Here is a 17401-nt window from a genome sequence, read left to right on the forward strand (position 1 = left end):
GGGACAAATAAAATTACACTGTGGGCCAAATTTGGCCCGCGGGCCAGAGTTGGACACCTATGTTGTAAAGTGTTCCTCTGGCGAGGATGATGACCACCACCTTGCCCAACAAAAATTCTAAATTTGTGTCTCAGCTGACCTTATCACACAGGATGGCCGAGTGGTCTAAGGCGCCGCGTTCCGGACCCAGTCTCCCCAGGAGGCCTGGGTTCGAATCTCGTGGCTGCCAGGATGGCCGAGTGGTCTAAGGCGCCGCGTTCAGGACCCAGTCTCCCCAGGAGGCCTGGGTTCGAATCTCGAATTTCCCCATTGTGGGACTAATAAAGGGCAAATTATTATTATTATTATTATTACAAACTCTGCGTGGTTTTGGCGTGGTCTAATGAAGCCAGGTCGGTTCTGGCGGCGTCCCTCAGGGCCACAGAAGCAGTACTCTGGCCTCGCCACTTGCCACTCTAATTGCTGCCTCATAAGCGGCAAATCCACTTAACAGCAGCAGCATATCGATCGCTGGCAGGCACGCGGCGATGAAAAAGCCGGCCGGGCACCTCCCGGCCTCGGCGTGACGTTGGCGGGGGGTGCGCGCTTTTACAACCCGAGGGACGGCCCAATAAAGAGCAGGTCCCGCTGACAAAAAGAGGGTCAGAGAGATACAATTACTGGTGCGCGGCCGTGACCCCGCCTGCAGGTGAACAATAGGCGGCCAGATGAAGCACGTGTCATTCGGGAGCCAAGCCAGGAGACCACGTTCAATTTGCTCCAATAATGAGCGCTGAAGAAGCACTTTGCGGCCGTCCCGGCAGAGCCATTACGAGCGCAAACCCGGGTTCGCGCCCCGACGCAAGCGCACCTGCAAGCTTATGACGCCGCCGATAGACGCGTATAAATCTCACGGCAGTTAAAATGCGAAACATTTGTCAACATTTCTCAGCGCCCACACAAAGAGAACCAACATTTGGACGGAGAATGTTCGGTGACAAATATAAGCACGGAAGCAAACAAAAAGAAGGAAAATGTCTTCTTTCACCAGAAAAAAAGAGCGCAGAATGGTTTCTAGCTCATTTCACCCGCCACCAAAAAAGGGTTCTGGTTCTGACCCAGGAAAAAAATTAATTAAGGACGCAATTTTTTTTTTTTTTACGTCTTTATACGTCATTGGCAGTCAACGTTTCCAGGAGACAAATACAAATGTCCACAGCAATCAGGGCCGGCTCGCACATGAGGCCTTATAGGCAAATGCTAATACCACCAAGGTCACCAGGGGGCGCCACAATCCGTACAGAAAAAAAAAAAAAAAGAAAAAGAAATCACCTGGAAGATAATTTGAATTTTTAAAATAGAAACGATAGTAGGTGTTACACTGAGTGCACTGTGGAAAAAAAATGCAACTACAACAAGGATCTAATCTAATATAAAAAGAAAAAATATATTTCACTGAATATTGAACTTGCATAATAGACAATATTTATCAGTTTTTAAACAATCCACGGATCAAAAAAGTGCACGGCGCACTCCATCGTGTCGCGTACGTCCAATCAGGCGGTCGGAATTCATGCCATGGCTCCTCCCGCCAGTTATCGATGACAATTGCAATCAACAGAACGGCTCAAAATAAAACAAAACATTTTTAAAAACGTCAATGCAGCCTTTTCATGCCGTTTATTTGCGCGCGGCGTGACGGAATGAGGTCAAGAACGAGGAGCTTAGCTCCACTTCCATCAAAGATGATTATCCTCCTCGTTGGTACGGCGCAACATCAAAGTTGAAAGCAATCATGATTTTTTTTTTTTTAATTCGCTAATCTGCTTTAACGCAGCACTAAACGACTCTTCTCGCCCGCCTTTGTTGTCTTAATCTGTCTTATTTTCAACCCCGCCGCCGTATCGCCGACGTCGGCTCCTCCGAGAATAGCTTCGTGATCCCGATCGGAGCGCTTCCGAAACGGCATGACGGAGGCGCGCTTTGGTCTTAATGCGTTTTCTTGACGCGTTTTAATCAAAAAGTACAAAATAGATGCCATTTCTCGTCGAAAAACGGCTCAGGAGAAAAAAACATCAAGAATCGGACGAAATGGCTCGTTCTCGTCTGACGTCGTCTCGCCATTCCTAGAAAGGTTTTCCTCTGCAAGTTTTTGGCCGGAGGACCACATCAAAATGATTTCTAGTGAACAAATAATGAATAGAATAATCGAGTCTAAAAATAGACGATATTTACAGCCCTGCTGGGAAGTAACGCACGATATTGTCCAACAGCACAAATCTTTGAAGCTTTCTCCTCATAAATTGCGGATTTATTTCTCTAACAATTTGATACTTTTACGAACAGCGACCTGTACTTCCTACTTCTTATTTTGTCGGAAAATAGATGACGGTATTATCCAGACTATAAGCCGCAATTTTTTCCCTCAATTTTGAAGCATGCAGCTAATACAACGATGTGGCTTTTCTTTCACCGGTAGGGGGCGCTCTAGAGTTCGGAAAATACGCTAAATCAATGTTGATTTATTTTTTTTTGGTTCTGTTTTAATGAGCAAAGTTGTTGGCGTGTTAAAGGCACTTTTTTAACAATCTGTTTCTGTACCTTTATGTGCATTCACAGCACAAAGACGTTCTGTACATGCAGTAAAAAAGTCATTTTTCTCAACATAGAAAACTGCGGCTTATTGCCTGGTGCGGCTTGTTTATTTTTTTGTGTTTTTAGAGCTGCGGTGGCTTATATCCAGGTGCCACTTATAGTCCGAAAATTACGGTACTTCTTTTTTTAATCTTGCAGTTCACAAATACTCCGTATGCTGAAAAAAAATAATACTAAAACTAATAAAAACCAAAGCAAAACGCTACACAATGAAAAGTAAAAACCCTGCTCTAAAAAGTCATGAACATTAAAAAAAACGGAAAGCCAAAACAAAATAAAAACTAGCTGATTGTGAGCACTTTTGCAAAACGCAGGAGGGCGTGGACAACGATCGGCAGGCGTACTTTTACTTCTGTTTGCTTGAAAATGCTGGATTAGCTCTTCTTCGTCATTCATTTCTGTGGCGCAAGGTGGCGGTTATAAAAACGGCGAGAGGAGACGATTGCCAAGCGCTTCCGAAATAAATAAATAAGAAAATACACTGTAAAGAAGAAAGAATGAATGGTGCGCTTTGGTGCGGTCGGTCTTAAAGCTTTCCAGAAGACAAAGCGAAGCAGCCTTGATTCTCCTGCCTTATTTATAGTTGTGCGCCCGCCGCCGCCGCCGCCGCCGTCGCCACTGCCGCCGACCCTGAGACTTTACTGTTTGCCATCAAGGTCCAACACGTAAAACTGAAAAGTTCATCTGGGCTCTAAAGTCGTCAGGTTGTTATACTTTTACAACGGGCGCAGATGGAAGGCCACGGAGAGCAATTTTATTATCCAACTTCAAAAAAAAAAAAAAAACAGCGGTCGAGTACAAGCTGTAAGATAAGAACCGTAAAAATATACATCCATGTCATCGCTGTTTTCTTTCCTTCTCCTTGCTGAAATTTATGGTGACTTTATTTGAAGCCGAGCGAAAAGTGGATATTAACCACGTTTTAACACATGGGAGCTTTCTTTTTTTATTGTTAAAGGTGACGTTTATCATGAATAACTCGCAAAAGGAGCAGCCACGTTTATTAGACCACGCGTGAATCGGACATTTGAAATTGGAGTTGATTTCAACAAGTAACATTTATTTGGACGGTGCAGAGCAAGTGTGTTTTGAAATCTGAAAGTGTCTTCATTTCCAGGCTTCCATTTTGGCCCCCTGGTGGAAGTTTGGATTCACTACATTCTTCAGACAAAGTTCAAAGACTTAGATGTGACTTCTCACACTTAAAGCACCGATACTTGATATGGCCATGTCCTTACAATTTTTATCCATCCGTGCCGGAGCCTATGCCAGCTGTCTTCGGGTCGGAGGCGGGCCTAACAACCTCAACGGGTTGCCAGCCAATCGCAAGGCACACAAAGACGGACAATCATTAGCACTCGCAATCATACCGAGGGACAATTTTGAGTTTCCAATCGACCTGCCGTGCATGTTTTTGGAATGTGGGAGGAAACCCGAGTACCCGCGGAAAAGCCACGCTAGCGCGGGGAGAACATGCAAAATTCCACACGGGAAGGCCGGAGCTGGAATAGAACTCATGAACTCTGCACTGTGAGGCTATCGGAGTAACCAATCGACCAGCAGGGCTTTAGAATATCCACATCATCTAATCTCAACGACCCCCCGCCCTTAAAAAAAAAAAAAGAAGAAGGAAATTATGTGTCAGGTTCCTCAAGTCTTGGTTCCTTTGTGGTGGCGAACGGGGGACGAAAAAAAAAAAAAAAAAAAGAGTCCGACTGATGGAAATAAATTGGCCTTTTGGACGGCGTTGGTGGCGAGCAGCGATCTCAGTGACAGAAGCAACTTGCGAGCGGCTCAATTATTTAGCTTTGGCGACGAGGAGCGCAGATCTTGAGCGGGTCCGTCAGCGGCCGACGAGCCGCCGCCGTGAAAATCAATAGTTGCTTTCCCAACAACAAACCTTATTAAGGCACACTTTTTGGGGATTTCTTTTCCCCTCCCCCGGCGAGGATGACAACACCTCACAGAAATCGTTACGCTCCGCTCTGACCACTCGTCACGTTTTCAATTGTCGCATTTGACCCGGCCATCTTCTCGTGTTGCCTCTAATATCCTCGTTTTGATCCTACAGATAAGCCAACACCAGGACTGCACCCGTACGCTTGCCGATACCGATGCCGATACGACGACAACCGAGACCACTTGACCCGCCCGTCATATCCGATACTGTCCTGCCCTCCCGCGAGTGTGCGGTGAGCAGTTTGACAGATCGCAAGGCCAAACCTCACCAACTCGGGCTCGAAGGCTTCATCGAGCATCGTTGCAAAAAACAAAAACACGCGTGCATGCTAACGCTAGCTAAAGCAATGAACGGCAACACAGGAATTTTTTTTTTTTTTTTTTGCTTTGCATCTCGTTGAGATCGAAACAGCGCTAATACCGTGTCACAGGCTTTTAAATTGTAAAATGTAAAATGCCATGAGGAGCGATAAAAAACTGAAGGCAAATTGATAGCAAAAGTAAATAAAAAAAAAAAAAACGGCCATCCAAGGTCATCCTCCCCCCACGGCGGCAAAACGTTGGCGTGGCCGCCGCGGCGCATTCGTCGCTAAAACCAATTTAACCCGACGAATCAATAAGGCTGAAATATTGGCTTTTTAGGAGTTGACTGCAGTCGTGTGTTTACTCGGATTTGATTTCAACAGAAACAGTCCGAGTGAAAGTCATTTACAAGACAGAAACACGGGCTAAAGCAAACACATGGAATCAGAATCAGAAGAATTATTATTATCATTATCCATCCATTTTCTATTCGCTTATCCCGTTCAGGTTTGCTGGGAGCCAATTTTGCCCAGAAGGCAGATTCCACCCTGGACTGGTCGCGAGCCAGATGCAGAACACTCGTAGACACAACCAATCATTCAAGCTCACATCAAACCGTCCCAGAGTGGAAACGAAAGTGCGCCATCATTATGATCATATTTCACCGGTCACAAGTCAACTTTTCATGATTTTTAAAAAATTTTTTTTTGATGATTCCAAATGAGCCCTCGTTTAGTCCCTCGCACATCCTGTTTTTAGAATAATAATAAAAACACTAATAAATAATAATAAAATATTGATCAATATTTGTGAATTAACGGTTGGATTCAACGACAGGAATTTTTTTGCTTTTGCTTTTTTTTTTTTTTTTTTTTTTTTACGATATTGAGCCAATTCAAAGAACAGGATGTCATTTTTGGCCTGAGAAGCCCAAAATTAGTCAGAAACCATTAAGATATTTTTGGTGGTTTTTATTTTGAGGCTGTTGTTGTTATGATTTCTCCTCAAGCCAAGCCAATGCATCGGGAAAAAGAAAAAAAAGTTGCATGGTTCACATTGCCTGCTGGAACGAGAGCAGCTTCGTCAGCGACCCCCCCGGCACTATTCCACTCATTAACGCCCTCAATTTGCCTTAATGGCTCTCTGTGTCGCGACTCGCATCCGTCCATCAGGCCAGACTGTCTATTTTTCTGCGTCTAATTAATCCCTTCATCTCGGAAAAGACGCGATCAATGCGGCCTGGAATGAGAGCGGGCCACGCGACCCCGGGCGAGCTGAAGAATGTGAGCCCGCAACGACGTGGCCCTCGTCGCATTGACGGAATAAATGTCGCGCACGAGCCGTCGGCCACTAATGCGTGTTGCAAAAGTCAATATTACACTCAGCGGCGAACGCTATTATGTTTCCGAGCGAAATGTCATGCAACCAGTACTTTGAGAAATCGATTTCAAATGTGCCGATCACAAACAAAATGGATGGAGTAGTTTCTACTGGAAACATCATTTTGGGTGGGATGTTTTTTTTTAAAATTTTTTTTTATTAAGAACAAAACATGTTTGGGTTGATTTGATTCATTTGGAGTTGCGGACGCCTGCGTGTGCTGTGCGGCAATCATGTCCCACGGTGACTCCCCCTGACCCCAACGGTGAACCCCCCCCCCCGAGCACCGCCCCCCCTCCTAGACTTGGCCTGAGGATCAATAAGTAATTTTTGGGGAGCTGATTAGTTTGCAGCAGGAAGGTGCTCACTGTCTGCTCTGTCCTGAGGATATAATCAAACACTACAACAAAAATGGCCAGAATATTACGGCTGTTCTTGGCGACGGCATTTTAAAGACGATGATGAGAGGCAATGGAGCGAGGGTAAAAAAAAAAAAAAAAAGAGCAGCCGACAATGTTGGCTGTCCAGTGTGTATCGTTTGCAAAGATTTATTTTGTATGGGTGCATTTGTGAATTTGTAGGCGCAAGAATCACATTATCGAACAAACTTCAAAACAAAATTCAATTCATCAGAGCGACTCTCAAAAGAGTGTAATAATAATAATAATAAAAATGTATTTATTTTGTTTCATGACCCGAACCATTCAATGTATCTGTTCGTCAAACTATTTCTGATTTGTCAGCATTTATTTGCTGAACTTTGTCAAATTACAAACTCAGCAATGCGCCCAAAATGTCGGCTTCACAACAAAATGGCTCACTTTCAGGTGTTGGAGGAATTAATTGCTTTTCCGACTTTCTTGGGAAGGCAAGTGAGAGATTTTTTTAGGGTGGGGGGGGGGGGCTGTTGGGGACCCCTAAAATATATGTTTTGGAAACAAAAATTTGTGGACTCTCCGCCGCGACACAGTCAGTGGCACGGACGGACGTATCGGCATAAAAGAAAACGATTCCAATTTTGGCCAGCCTTGAGATTAAGTTGTCACAAACACGAGCAATTGGAATGTGATCCAAATAAAACTGCCGACCGCACGAAAAACGCTAAATAATGGTCTGGCTTCATAACCTCGTACGTCCTGGAGGAGAAAAAAAAAATGTAATATGACCGCGCTCATTATTAAGATTTATTTCTACATGGGCACGAGCGTCCATACGTTTATTTCCGTGGGGACAAAAAGTAGGACGCGTGTTGTTCTAGACATCTTTGCGTGCCGATGCTGCGACCTCATTCAAACATCTCGAGACACGCGCAAGAAAAAAATACATTTGCAATTGAAGTTCTGCTGTCCTCGTCTGGTTCCGGGGGGCTCCAATCAAGATGAGACCTCGAAACGCCAACGCCAGGTCATCAATCGTCGACCTTGCCGTGTGACGCGACATGTTTAGTACACGCCAAAGCCAAGCGTCGCGTGTAGAAATGCATGAGCGACTCCCGAGGAAGGGTGCCGCAGTCGCAAGTTCAAACCCACCTCACCTCCCCGGGGTCTCGTAATCCGCTCCATAAATTGGATGAGTGCCGAACAGCGGCTCGGCCCGGCTTGTCGGAGAGCATACTTTCATTTCAACCCGAGTGCGTCGCCAATGATTTACGAGTTGGCCGTTGAAATGTTCAGCTCGGATGTGTGAGATGAAGACGATGGCGGCTCGTTGGAGATTTCTGTCCGTAAAAGGAACCAGTTGGTCACTTTTTGAAGTTTCAAGTCACACATAGAAGAGAAGCATTCTTCAGCTATGGCGAACACCGGATTTTCCGGACCATAAGGCGTACCCGCACATAATATATACATAATATATATATATATATATATATATATCTACAAGCCGCACCAGGTTATAAGCAGCAGTTTTCTCTGTTTAAAAAAAAAAAAAAAATGCATGTACAGAACGATTTTGTTGCCATAAAGGTCCATAAAAAAAGAAAAAAAAGCCTTTTATCACGGCAACAACTTTGCTCATTAAAACAGAACAGATCCAAGAAAAAATTTTTTTTGTGTATTTTCTAAGCTCTAGAGCACCCCTAGTGGTGAAAGAAAAATCCACAAAAAGCCACACCGTTTTATTAGCCGCATGATTCAAAATCGAGGGAAAAAAGTATCGGCTTATAGTCCGCAAAATACGGCAAAGTGTTGCCAAGGCACTGCGGAGAACGCCACAAGTCTTGGTCTGAGGGTTCACTGATAGTCGAAAATAGAAACCAGCGTGAACTCAACTTTTCCAAAAGCTCCTCCGCCAGTGTCGTGTGACTCATTGGCAGGAAATCGTCGCCAAAACATTTCTTGTGTGGCGATTGAGTCAAAGTTGACAAGTGAAGACTTTGACCCGAGTATCACGTTGGCACGACGACACACGACGCACATCGCGTCTCGCCTCGTCTTTAATCTCGTCGGTGTCAAAAGATCAGCTCCCGCGGGAGCCGTGATACCGCTTGTTTTATGGGATGAAATGGCTCTCGTGGCAGCACCAACACCCCCACTGCCGCCGCCGCCGCCGCCGCTTTATCGCACGCAAACGACCAGTTGACTCGTGTGAAGTTGAGCGAGGTTTTCACAAACGACGGCCATCAAGTTTCCCGGCAGCAAATTGTGAAAACACTTTTCAATTTTCTTGCTCACCGTACTCCAAGACGAGTGGAGGGTGGGCGGGGCTGCGACGAACGGATCTGCACCCGACGCCCCCTCCCCACGACCCCGTCACAGCTTTGGTTTTACAAGCGGCGCCCAAATGAAAGCAATTACGTTGTAATGCGTACCATAAACCTGAAAGAGAAAGGCCTCGGGGGGGGTCGCCGAGGTCGCCACGGACGGACGAAATACATTTATATGCACATCGCTTTAAAAACGCCAGTTCATGGCCATATTACGGAGAAAACCAAATCAGGAATACGCCGAGTCGGATCATCTCATCGCAGCCCCCCCCCACCCCCCCACGTGACGGAAAGCATTTCAAACAATCCCGATTGCCATTTCGGGGGGTTAATTGCTTGGTGTGACGCCAAAGCGAGCTGAAATGATGCCGGGACCGTTTCGACGGGAGCCAAAGAAAAGCGGCGGCACGCCTCGGCCTTCGATTCTCCTCAAGTGTGATCACAACAAAGCCGCGTCTCGCCGGCAATCCGCCCGAACGGAAAGGTCATCGCACTGAAGTGACGCGGTGACGTCCGGCCGCGCAGGAGATAAGTCCATCGCTGATGGGAAAGCCGGGACGGCAACGGAAGAAACGCAGACGCTTGGTGCCAGAGCACGGCCGGAATTCCGACAAGCGGCGAGTGATGAGCAAATTGAGGCGCTTTCCTTTCCGTGACCCCAACGAGACCAGCGACAAACAAGACCGACCTAATAATCGTGACGGGCCCGGCAAAAGACGGTCGGGTGAGAAAAATCTTGGCGACTGAAAAACCTCCAAAAGCAACAATAAAACACGCCGCAGCGGCATCGACGTCATATTATATTTAAAAATGTGTATAAATGTTCTGAGGAATGGGCGGCAGGCTACTTCCGGCTGACAGAACAAACGTGACAACTGTTGAACTTTTGTCGGGTTGTCTTTGAGGACTTTTTAAAACATAATCGCTCGGCGACGATCTGACGACAGCGCTTACACACTACCGAGTAAGTGTTGGACGAGCGAGCTTCTCTTGAAAAGTCCGTCTTGAAAATGGTCTCGCATGTGCATCTGCAATTAATTCCACACTTTTCCCTCCTTCGGCCATTAAAAAAAAAAAAAGTTACGACTTCCTGTTCTGATGATTCCACGTAGCGCGGCCTGCTTACGAGGGCGTATCCAATCACAAAACGCGTTCATCACCGTCAGCGTAAGGCCAGCGAAAAGGCCTTGTCATCAACTCGCAATCTGATTGGCTATCACCCCTGTCTATCAAGGGTAAAAGCCCCCTTGAGACACAGAAGAGATGCCCGCACGATTGTATCTGAAGGTATCTGGTATCATGAAATCTGCCTAGCAACATAAGCTATGTGAATTCTGATTGGATAAAAATTCTCACCTAAAAATTCAACACTCGGATATAATATGACATCAATGTGAAGGATATGATCATAATTTCTTGATTATGTTAGGCCAGCAGAGAAGGCCTTGCAGGCCTTGACCGCCCACCACTGGTAAAATTGGATAAAATCCTGATGCTCTCTCACAGACCGGCGTTTCCAACATCTACTATAGAATCTCGGCTCTACCGTACGCCTCAATCCATGTGCAGCAGTTGCGACGGGACCTAAACGGTCACGGAGGTTTTTCCATTTGGCAAAAGCACACAATGAGAAACACGACCGATAGAAGCGGCATCATTCCGGACCGGTCGCCTTATCTGCAGGAAAACACATTTCCGACGCGGTTTGTCCTGCTGACGACGGCCTTGCAGGGGCTTAAGCCCGAGTTCACCGCGCCGCCGCTCCTGTTAGCCGAGGCTTCTCATCTTCGCCCATCCCCGCCCCCCCCTCAGCCCGAGAGTTAGCCTCAACAGCGGGCCAAGACACTCGCGCCACACAAAGCGCTATTTACAGAATCCGCCGATTTATTAAATTTTAATCCCACTAAGAAGAGCAGATTCTGACAATGAATTATAAATGATGCAGGTAAGAGTCTCATACATGACCTTCATTCCAATAAACCTGTCACGGCGGGTTTTAATAAACCATCATATGAACTGAGAGAGATAAGGCGCAATATACATGCATGCGCACACACACACACACACACACACGATATAGAGCGAGCGTGAGAGAGAGAGATATTTAACCAATTAATCGCGAAAAAAATCCGTAATTAATTGCGATTAATCACATTTTTCTACTAGTATTTTTTTGTGAAGCTAGTAACGGATATTTACTTGAAATGAATGCATATTTTAATTCAAAGACAGTTTGAATAGCTTTCTTTGCTCCTTGAATATGTTTTAAACAAAGTCATCTTTTTTTGTTTGTTTTTGAAACTATGCTCCAAACTTTTTCATTCTGCCCACAAGCACCAAAGGCCAAGTGGTAACTTTAGCACGCTGTTCTGTTTTATTGTCAGTTGATGTGCTTAAGATGCACAGCTAATATGGTACAATATTTGAATTTGGCTTTGCAAAGTATGCAAATTATTTTTGACGTAAATAAAAATTAAATTTTTCCAGTTAATGCCTTAAATAAATAAATATATACATATACACACATATATACATCGTATGTAATAAATCCTGTTGTGAAATGCAGGGTCTTTGTGGGTGTTTGTGGGTCTTAAAGCTGCTGCACTAATTAAGAAATCATCACATGGTCTGAAAGCAACAATTTTATTTGTTTGGTCTTGTGGGGATTGAATTGGATTGCCAGTTTACCATCTGTCCAAAATTGGAAAATTCATTAGAGACCCATTGTCCTTCAGTGAAATTATCTTTTATTTTGTGGGCCCTTGAGTCGAGAATTACGGGGTGGGCGTGGGGGGCGGGGGTGTTCTCCTGACCACATTATAACATTGACACACCAGCAGCTATTTGGAACAAAGTGGCGGCTCCGGGAAAGCAGAACTTTTTATCTGCCGGCTTTCCTCTCCAGGGAATCGGAGGTTTACAACGGCACGAACATCGGACGTTTTGAAGGACACGACAAAATGTCGGCGCGGCGGTCAAGAGGTGGTCAGTCAGCGCAAGAAGGCACCATCCATTTTTTTTATAACACTGTTCTAAACAGACACAGTAGACATTTTCTCAAACCATTTTTATCTTTAAAAATAAAACCACAATTCAAACTTTTTTTTTTTCACATGACCCCCCCCCCCTGTTAATTAATGTGCTCTCGTCCTGCTCTTTCCTGATTGCCGATGGCCCTCACTCCAGCGACACGCCAAGAACCAGTTTGAAAAGAAAAAAACAAAAACATCTAATTCCATCTCTAAGTTGTCCCGGGACACACGACAAGTTCCTCCAAAAACCACTGAGCAGACGCACACATTGAGGTCGCAGAGTTGACGTCAGTGTGTTTGTTGTGCCATTCAAAGCAAGGAGGCTGACTTCCTGCCCCCCCCGCACCCCCCCACCCACGTCGGCTTGGGGGGGCTCTCATTACAGCTAAATTGCAGGGCATGGGACGTCGACTCCCTGATTCTGCGACTAATGGGATCCAGGGTCATCATTATCAAGCGCACAGGACCGACATGGTGGGAGCGTTTATGGTCCTCAAACAGCTGCTCCCCCCCCCCCTCCAAAAATCGCATTCCGCTCCCATCGTCTTCGTTGAACCTTCCCATCCCGCCAACTGAGGAGCCTTGTATTTACGCAAAATGCAAACCATTCAGAAATATCTTGCAGCTGCTGGAAATGGCACAGACGACAAGAACACGCACACTCGGTAATTTAGTACAAGTACAGATAGCAAACTTGTGTAAAATAAATTTAAATCAAAATAATAAGAAAAAAAACAAATAATACACAAATCCTTTTTGAAAACTTGTCACAAAAAATACAGTACTGGTAAAGACAAGCTAGCTAACTAAACCGATGTTAGCTAATTAAGCGAGCTAGCATCGGCTCTCCAGTGTCTCTCCAGTTTTTTTTTAGCTACTTTAACAATTTGTATTAGTCAATTCACAACATTAGCAAAATTCTGGCACCACACGTTTTGAGAACATAAATGCCCGGACAAACGCTAGCTAGCTAGTTTGTGATTTCGTGTCGACCAGCACCGTAATGTTTTTGGGCTTTTGCTTCTTCAGCATGAAAACACAAAGAATTGATGCTGGTCTACGCATTATTTATTTTAAGCAAGAAGGAAAAGCAAAGGCCGCAGTACTCCGCTTGAAAAGAAAGTGATGAAAAAAAAAAACAACATGGCGCCATGTGTGTGTTTTCAAGGTGCTCAGTGTTGAACAAAATGAAAAAAAAAAAAGCATCGGCGCGGCGCATATGGCGCATTTGTTCAGCCGTAGCTGTCATCCGAAGACTCGCCTGTCAGCATGGCGGTGTGCCGAAGCAAACGCGGTAATTACCACGTCGGGTGGATGGGATTGCGTTTGCGGGTAAATGGCGGGTGGTTATGATAAGTGGCCGAGGCGACTGCGCCAGCTGAAGGTGCGAGTCATGCTGAAAAGTAGATTAGCGCCGCGGCTCCCAACCCATCGCTGACATTATTTTCGCTACATGCCATTTGGAGGCAAAACATATCACGTGCCGACTTCCCTCCCTCCCGATAAAACGTGAGAAGAAACTCAAAGTCAGTCGTTGCTTTGTCATCGGTGACATAAAGAAAAAAAAAATCATTCTCAATTCTATCGCAACGGCGCTCGGGTTTCACATGGGTTATAATTGCTCCATTTCCATTTAAATGAGGTTCACAACACACTGTTGGGGGGCCGAGAGATGTTTGCGCTTTCATGACGTTGAGCAGATTCACCAAGGCGGGCGACATTGGAAATCTTCCGCTGCGAGGTTAAAAAGATAACCTCGGAAATTGCAAAACATTTGAAAGGGCAGCTTCAACGCCGTCAAAGGCAGCATTTAAACGACGGAGGACAACTCACTTTTTTTTCCCCTCGCCCAGTTCAGAAATAAATGTTTTAGGGATGAAATGAGTCGGAGTCATTTCAGTACGTCAATTAAAAAAAAACACGAGTTCTGCCTCGGGTACTCGTTTATTTGGTGCGCACCGTCGGGAGGACAAGTCAAGCGAGCCGCAGCGACGTTTGTTCCTGCTCAGCATTGAAAATGTTTCAAAATAAAATCTTTCCATATAAAACATGCACGTCAATGAATGACTGCGCTTTTATTTTGAAGTTGATGTCGCGTGGAGGCTCACTTGACCGGAGTTTCAGTTTAATTTGGAGATCACAAACGTTTGCTTCCAACATCAACACGTCATCCTGAAATCTTGCTCAACCCTCGACTGAGGATTTTTTAAAAGAAAAAAAAATACAAATGTAATTACACTGACGTTTGAAAATGTAGCAGCTGTTGCCAGCGTTCGCGGTTTTAGCCTGAAAAATCGTCATTTGACAGCCGCATCCCTAAAATATAAATATACATTTATTTAGGAAAGTGCAACATCGTTTGTCTTCTTTTTTGGAAACAAATCTTGGCGATTGGAAAAAAGAAATTTACAGACAATAAATAACACCTTCAACCTTTTTTTTTTTGAGAAAGTGCAACTTCAACTGTGTACTTTTAAAAAAAAAAAAAAAAAAAAAGAAAAATAGAGAGTAATAAATTCTTATTATATTATGGCCGCATTTTTTTTCTTTTGAGGAAGCCAACAAGGGCAAGCCAAACCTGAAAATGCGCTGCGTCAGCAGGACCCTCGTGAACCGAGAACATTCTGTCGTATTGTTTCATGATTCTTACATTGTCATCTGCTCTACTCTCTCTCTTTGCTCCAAAGGAAACGCAGCGTGAGAAGCCCAGGCTGCAGAGGCGGCTACAATTGGCTGTGATCGAAACCCCCCCCCCCCCCCCCCCTTACACCGCCCCCAGGGGGGGCCCAAACCAAGTGCGATCCCCGGGTCAGCCGAGCCGTGCTCTCCGGTCTCGATTCTCTGCTGCGCTCCTTTCATCCAACACTCCCGACCACTCATTAGAGAGGCTCAGTCGTCCCCTGAGGAAGCCTTTATGTGCTCCCGAGTGTCACGGCCACCGTGGTGGCGAATGGGGGGGGGCGCTTGCATCAGGTAGGCAGCACAAGTGGCTTATTCCTCAGTGACACACTGCGGCCCGACAAATAAAAATAAAACGCAGAAAGGTGAACATTGCACAGGAAGCAGAAAAAAATGAAGAAAAATATAGTTTACCCAAAAAAACGGTGACGAGTTACAGCAAAATAAGTTAAAAAAAAAAAAAGGAGAGACCATGTACGTCGTATGAAGCGTATGCGGCAAGCACACCACGATATTGCGAAATTGCAAAAGTTATCTTATGGACTTGCATGAATCAGTCTGGGGCAGAAAAAAGGTTGAGGACCACTCATTTTAGTCATCGTTAGAGCGCCCTCCAGTGGACGAAATTAGCGGCAAAAATGACTGAATGAAAAAAATTGCAATGAATATGTTCTCTATCCCCAAATTGTCTACATTAGCGCCGTTTCCATTTGAACAATGACTTCATTTTACGAAAAGTCACGCAGGATTGCGCAAGGCAGCAAACGCAATCGCGAAACCTTCCGAGTTCACGCGATCGTCTTCGCGGTTACAAATCGAACGACCTTTCAACTCCAAAAACGAGTCCAGTTTGCCGAAAAATACCTTAAAGCCTGACGTCATTAGCAAGCGCACGGCCTCCGAAGGACCCCGACCACATTTAGCAACCCGTCCACATCTAGTACCGACACCGGCACAGCTGCCCGATAGGAAGACGGCGAACGTGATGACGAGGAGAAGCCCAAAGAGCCCACCACAGAAGAAGAGAGAATTATTACTCAGATCGAACGTGTTTTCTCATCAATCGTGTCTCAAGGTGAGCAAGTCGTCCATTTGTTAAACGGCGGGTGTCGGAGCGCTCGCCCCCGGTGGCGTCCGTCCAGACGAGCAAGTGAGCACATGACGCCGAGCGCCGACGCATTGCTTAGCCGCATTACCCGCCACGCATCCACCCAAATTTCATTAGCGACTCATTACCGGGTAGATGTCGGGCGTGGGAGCATGGCGCGGAATCATAAACCATCATTTAGCGCCATCCGCCGCCGCCGATGAAGCTGACTGACGCCGTCAAACGAGGCGCCGCTTCCGAGGCAAGACATGACTGAAGCGTTGATGGCCGATGATCATTTGAGTTAACGCCGATCAAGAAGAGCAAGCATGCATGCGAGGTGGCGGTTATCAATGGACCACTTTGTGTCATTTTGCTGCTGCAAGATGTCAAACTCAAGGCCCGGGGGCCAGATCTGGTCCGCCACATCATTTTATGTGGCCCACAAAGGAAATTTTAAAAACGATCAAATATTGCCACCATTTTTTCTTTGTTACCAATTGCACTTTTCAAATGAATTGAATGGTAGTTAAACAAACAACAATTTCCTGCAATCTGATTTTAGAAGTGAGTTAATTATCAGTTTGGTGTGTATATGTAATCATAATAATAATAATATGATGATGATTTCTATGGGTTGACTAGCATAATGGCCCATTGAGCCAAACCAAAACTATGATGTGGCCCGTGAGAAAAATGAGTTTGACACCCCTGCCGTAATGCAATAAAAAAGAAACAAAGTTGAGGCGCTTACCTAGTTGCGTGAGCGACCATCCGGAACGGGAGCATTAGAAGAAAAAAATTGTTTTGTTAATTCTTTTTTTGGCCCTCCAGTGACCGTGAAGTCAAAGCAACTTGTAAAAATAAATAAATACATTAAATAAAAATTAAAAAATTATATTTATTTATTTTTAAATGAGTAATTTACCAGGTGATTTTTTTTCCTCCACCTGTCAAAATAAAAATAAAAAATCAAGACTGAAACAAAAATTGCAACGCGGCCGTCAAGTCAGCAAGACCTGAACAATCCAACATTGTTCCTCAATTTAGCTCCGGCGCTAACCGGTGACTCTGAGGCCGGCTAATCAATGCGCGGAGACAATCGCAATTGTGATCAAATCAATAGAAGGTGAAGGAAAGTCTTGTGGCTGCTTTACGGCAACGGATGAAGACAGCCTCATCTTTCACGTTAACGGTCAGTTGCCATTTCCATTTTTTTAAAGATGGCAAAGATCCGTCGAGGAGCCGCGGCAGCTTCTAATGAGATGTCACTTGATTTAGGGTCGGCTCGGCCGCGAGACTACAGTGCGCGCCCCCCCAACCCCCCCCGACCGGTCGATAGCAATCAATACGGCCCCCGTGCAATTATTAATACAGTCCCGGGCAGTTAGATGCGAATGAGACAGATGACATTCGGACCTGATTGATCGAGAGGGAAATGGATTTCATAAAAGCGCTCAAAGCCTTCATTATACTCCGCACAATGTCATCGGACATGAGAACATGAAGGGGAAATTGACTTGATAAATGTTGTGTTACAACAATGCATTAAAACGCACACAAAAGAAGAGGGTGAAGAAAAAAAAAAAAAAAGGCGCAACATCTGGACTGGAGCAACAAAGA

At 45.2% G+C, this 17401-nt stretch overlaps 1 protein-coding gene across 5 annotated transcripts in view; it reads right to left on the reverse strand.

Annotated features, from left to right (window-relative positions):
* Positions 1 to 17401, reverse strand: part of robo2 (roundabout, axon guidance receptor, homolog 2 (Drosophila)) — a 228293-nt gene that overhangs the window by 155757 nt on the left and 55135 nt on the right. The window lies entirely within an intron of this gene.

Source organism: Idiotropiscis lumnitzeri, chromosome 7, assembly GCF_059441095.1.
Source record: "Idiotropiscis lumnitzeri isolate Australia: NSW breed Sydney's pygmy pipehorse chromosome 7, RoL_Ilum_1.0, whole genome shotgun sequence".
Classification (NCBI taxonomy): domain Eukaryota; kingdom Metazoa; phylum Chordata; class Actinopteri; order Syngnathiformes; family Syngnathidae; genus Idiotropiscis; species Idiotropiscis lumnitzeri.